Below are 6000 nucleotides of genomic sequence, written 5' to 3'. Positions count from 1 at the left end.
TATATATATTTTTTTTTCTTTTCAGCATGGAATACTATTATACCACTATATATAGAATACTACTACTATAAAGAAAATATTTATATATAACATTTTATATATTTATAAAATATATATACTATACCTCTATATTTATATCTACAATGTCATATATACATACATATACAGATAGATAGATAGACAGATGATAGATAGATTAAAAAAAACACTGAACCAAACACTGATTCTGGTGTCAAGGTAATGCTGCCTTATAGAATGAATTAGGAAGAATTCCCTTCCCTTCAATTTTCTGGAATAGTTTGAGAATTGGTATTAGTCCTTCTTTATAATTTTGGTAGCATTCAGCAGTAAAACCATGAGGTCCTGAGCTTTTCTCTGTTAGGAGAAATGTTACCACTGATTCATTATCATTACTCATTATTGGTCTCCAAGTTTTCTATTTATTTTTGGTTGACTCTTGGTAGGTTGTGTACATCAAGGAATTTATGCCTTTCCTCTAAATTTATCAATTTGTTGGTGTATAGTTTTTAACAATATTCTCTCATGATCCTTTGTATATCTGTGGTATCAGCTGCATTCCTCCTTTTTTGCTTCTGGCTTATTTGTGCCTTCTTTTTTTTTTTTAGTCAGCCTTGCTATTAGACTATTGATGGATTGTTAATTTTATCTTTTCAAAAATCAACTTTGTTTTGTTGATCCCTTTTATTGTCTTTTTGGTCTCTATTTTGTTTATGTTCTGATCTTTATTGTTTCTTTCCTTCCATTAATTTGGAGTTTGGGTTATTTTCTCTTTTCTAGTTCCTTGAGGTGATTCATTGGATCATTTATTTAAAATTTTTCTACCTTTTTGATGTGGGCATTTATTGCTATAAATTAACCTCTTAGTACTGCTTTTGCTGTACTGCTTTTGCTGTACAAATATATCCCATATATTTGGTGTTTTTCTTGCTGTTGTTGTTGTTTTTGTTGTTGCTGGGTTTTTTGTTGTTGTTGTTGTTTTTTAGACATAGTTTCTCTCTTGTTGCCTAGACTGGAGTGCAATGGTTCAATCTTGGCTTACTTCAACCTCCACCTCCCAGGTTCAAGTGATTGTCCTGCCTCAGCCTCCTGAGTAGCTGGGACTACAGGTGCATGCCACCATGCCCGGCTAATTTTTGTATTTTTATTAGAGATGGGTTTTCACCATGTTCACCAGGCTGGTCTCAAACCCCTGACCTCAGGTGATCTGCACACTTCGGCCTCCCAAAGTGCTAGGATTAGAGGTGTGAGCCACTGCGCCCAGACTCCCATATGTTTTAGTACATTGTGTTTCAATTTTCATCTTTCATGAAATGTTTTCATTGACTTCTGAATTTCTTTATTGACCCATTGTTCTTTCAGGAGCATATTGTTTAATTTTCACGTGTTTGTATAGTTTTCAAAGTTCCTCTTGGTATTGATTTCTTTTTTTCTTCTTTTTTTATTATACTTTAAGTTCTAGTGTACATGTGCACAACATGCAGGTTTGTTACATAGGTATTGTTATTGATTTCTAATTTTATTCTATTATGGTCAGAAAAGATGCTTCATATGATTTTGATTTTTGAAAATTTGTTCACGCATGTACCCCTTGAAACTAAAAGTTGGAAGAAAAAAAGAAAATCTGTTAAAACTAGTTTTGTGGCCTAACATATGGTCTATCCTGGAGAAGGCTCCATATGCTGATGAGAAGATTGTGTATTCTGTAGCTGTTAGAGGCAAGGTTCTGTAAATGTTTGTTAGCGCCATTTGGTCTAGAGTACAGTTTAACTCAAGTCTCTCTTTCTTGAATTCTATTTAGATGACCTGTCTAATGCTGAGAGTAAGGTGTTGAAGTCCCCAACTATTATCATATTGGGGTCTATCTCTCCTTTTATCTCTAATAATATTTGCTTTATGTATCTGGGTGCTCCAGTGTTGGGTGCAATAATATTTACAATTGTTGTATCCTCCTGTTTTATTGATCTCTTTATCATTACATAATGATTTTCTTTGTCTTTTTGTATGTTTTTTCATTTGTTTGTTTTTGTGGGTTTTTTTTTTTCTTAAAGTCTCTTTTATCTGGTATAACTCTTGCTTGTTTTTGGTTTCTGTTTGTGTGGAATATCTTTTTCCATCCCTTCACTTTTAGTCTATGTGTGTCTTCATAGTTGAAGTGAGTTTCTTGTATGCAGCATTTTGTTGGGTTTTGGTTTTTTAATCCATTCATACAGTCTTTATCTTGTAATTGGGGGGAATTTAACCCATTTACAAAGTTGTTATTGATAGGTAAGGACTTACTCTTGTCATTTTGATAATTTTTTCCTGGTTGTTTTGTGTATCGTTTTTCCCTTTCTTCTTCTCTTGTTGTTTACCTTTGCAGTTTGGTGGTTTTCTATAGTGATAATATTTTATCCCTTTTTAAAAAAAATTATTTGTGTATCTGATCTACCAGTGAGTTTTATACTTTTGTGTGTTTCATGATGGTAGATCGTTTCCTTCTGCTTCCATATGGAGGACTCCCTTAAGCATTTCTTACAGGGTCATTATAGTGGTAATGAATTCCCTCAGCTTTTGCTTGCCTGAGAAAGATTTTTATCTCTCCTTCATTTCGGAAGGATAGCTTTGCTAGGTGTAGTATTCTTGAGTGGCAGGGTTTTTTTTTCTTTCAGCACTTTGAATATCTCCTATCATTCGCTCCTGACCTATCAGGTTCTGCTGAGAAGTTTGCTTTTAGTATAATGGAAATTCCCTTACATATGACTTGATGTTTTTCTCTTGCTGTTTTTCAAATTGTCTTTGACTTTTGACAGTTCGATTATAATGTGCCTCAGAGAGGATCTTTTCAGTTTGATCTTTCAACTTCCAGTATGTAGATGTCCATATCTCTTCCAAGACTGGGGAAGTTTTTGGCTATTATTTCATTAAATGGGTTTCCCATCTGTTATAGAAATTCCATAATGTGATGGGTTTTTTTATGGTGCCCTGCGTGTCCTGCATGCTCTTTTCATTCCTATTTTTAAAAAATTTTTGTCTGTCTTCTTTCAAAAGACCTATCTTCAAGTTCAGAAATTTTTTCTTCTGCTTGATTTAATCTACTGTTGCCGTGCTTAATTGCATTTTTGTCGTTTCATTTTGTTTTTTTTTTTTTGAGACAGTGTCTTGATCTGTTGCCCAGGCTGGAGTACAGTGGCACAATCATAACACATTGCAGCCTCAAAACCCTGGACTCAAGTGATCCTCCCACCTTAGCTCCCCAAGTATCTGAGATTAGAGGTCTGTGCAATCATACCAGGCTAATTTTTTTTTTAATTTTTGTAGAAACTGGATCTTGCTTTGTTGCCCAGGCTGGTCTCAAGCTCCTGACCTCAAGCAGTTCTCAAGCAGTGTGAGTCTCCCAAAGTGCTGGGATTATAGGGATTAGCCACCATGTCTGACCTCAATTGTATTTTTTATTTCACTCATTGAATTCTTCAGTTCTAAGATTTGTGTTTGGTTCTTTTTTATGATATCTACCTCTTTGTTGAATTTCTCATTCGGATCATGAATTGTTTCTATAATTTCGGTGAATTGCTTACCTGTCCTATCTTATGTTTCTCTGAGTTTCCTTAAGATCATTATTTTGAATTCCTTTTCAGGCATTTTATTTCACTTTTAGGGGGTCTGTACTAGAAATTATCGTGTTCCTTTGAAGATGCCATGTTTCCTTGCATTTTCATATTTCTTTTTTCCCTATGTTGATATCTGTACATCCAGTAAAACAGTCACTTTTTAAAATTTTTGCAGTAACTTTCACAGAGAAAGACTTTTCCTGTAGAAAAGTGTTCTATAGTGTCAATTACATAGGGGGCTTTGGTTTGGGTTCTTTGTAGGTGCAATAGTATAGTCTCCATATAATTTCTTTGGCTGTAATCAACATCATCAGTTCCTGCAAGTGCCCAGATGGCCCAGGCTGCAATTGTTTGTGGAGGCTAGGATGCAGCTTTACTGGGGGCAGGGATGCTAGGCAAGCCAATCCTCAGGCTGCAGGGGAACAAATGCAAGTGTGAGGTGGTTCCACTGCTAGAGAATGTGAGGTCACTGGCAATGGCAGTGAGTCCCAGTGGGGATGGTCCCCAGGCCTCTGGGGTTGCACATGGGTACACAGTAGCTCTGCCACTGGGTCATCAGGGACAGGGACTGCTTTATTTTTAATTGTCTATCCTAAGAATAGTCTTTTATTCATTTACTTATCATTCATGCAATGCATATTTACTGACTACCTATTACCTGTGGCACTAGAAATATAGTGGTGAATAAAACAGTCATCAAATAAGGTGTAAAATCTTTCTGATAGCTGTTAGCCATATGAGGACATTTGGTATGATTTGGTCTTGCCTATTTCCTGGTTAATACTGTTGGAACTCTGATTTTTCATCCATTAGATTTACTTTATTTAGAAATTGCACAGTCTGCTCCTCTGTTAGCTTTCATTTATTTACATATTATGCATAAAGGGTTTAAAATCTTTCGTTTTTCTGCATGAGTTTTCTCTTAGGTTAACTTCCCAGCTTTGTTACTTTCTGGTAACACAGTAGGCACCAAATGTCAAATATGTTTTTAAGCAACATTATTTATGATAAAAAGGACCCCTTGTCGGTGACCGCAGTTGACTGGGAGGAGTTATAAAGTAACTACAAACATTTGATGGGGAGGAACACTATACTTTGGGCTTCTCTGGGACAGGAAAACTGGGAACTTGGAAGTTGTGCCTGTAGGTTATTGGCTCCGTGGGAGCATGAAAGCAGGCACCTACTTGCTTTGTGCACGTCTCTCTATACTGAACCTCTCTCCACTTAAAACACTTCATGAGCATGCCAGTTTGGGGAAGTGAAGAATCATTTCTGAGGAGAAAACGTGTCCGGACCTCTGTGTTGACTGCTGCATGTGAGAGGTGAAGCCAGCTGGACTTCCTGGGTCCAGTGGTGACTTGGAGAACTTTTCTGTCTAGCTAGAGGATTGTAAATGCACCAGTCAGCACTCTGTAAAAATGCACCAATTGGGACTCTGTGTCTAGCTAAAGGATTGTAAACACACCAATCAGCACTCTGTAAAAATGCACCAATCAGGGTTCTGTGTCTAACTAAAGGATTGTGAACGCACCAGTCAGCACTCTGTAAAATGGACCAATCAGCAGGATGTGGGTGGGGCCAAATAAGGAAATAAAAGCTGGCCACCTGAGCCAGCAGCAGCAACCTGCTTGGCTCCCCTTCCACACTATGTAAGCCTTGTTCTTTCACTTTTCACAATAAATCTTGCTGCTGCTCACTCTTTGGGTCCGCACTACCTTTATGAGCTGTAACACTCATTGTGAAGGTCTGCAGCTTCACTCCTAAAATCAGTGAGACCACGAACCCACCGGGAGGAAGAAACAACTCTGGACATGCCATCTTTAGGAGCTGTAACACTCACTGCAAAGGTCTGTGGCTTCACTACTGAAGTCAGCGAGACCACAAACCCACTGGAAGGAAGAAACTCCTGACACATCTGAACATCTGAAGGAACAAACTCTGGACACACCATTTTAAGAACTGTAACACTCACTGCAAGTGTCCGTGGCTTCATTCTTGAAGTCAGCAAGACCAAGAACCCACTGGAAGGAACCAATTCCGGACTCACATGGACTATGCAAGTTCTACCAAGAGCAAGTGGGAGAAATGTCTGCCATTGCCCGCTGACACCTGCAGCTCCTTCTCCCACCCTCTTAGTGGGCTCCTGCTCAGCTTGTCTTCTGAGTCTGAAGATTGAGTTGAACCTAAAAAGTCTCCCTAGTGGGTTTTGTATTTCTCTTCCTATTTAGATATCTTCGAAATTTCAGAGTTTATAGTAGCTTTCCATGTAACTTTTTTTCTAAATCTTCGCATACAGTCCTGAAATCTAACAAAGCAACAACATTGAATTGAGCGGGCCTACAATGTGATCACTTCAATTATTTCCTTCCACCCAGTTCTTAAAAAGCCTGTG

Source organism: Pongo abelii, chromosome 7 (genome assembly GCF_028885655.2).
Source record: "Pongo abelii isolate AG06213 chromosome 7, NHGRI_mPonAbe1-v2.0_pri, whole genome shotgun sequence".
Classification (NCBI taxonomy): domain Eukaryota; kingdom Metazoa; phylum Chordata; class Mammalia; order Primates; family Hominidae; genus Pongo; species Pongo abelii.
This window is presented reverse-complemented; position numbering follows the sequence as displayed.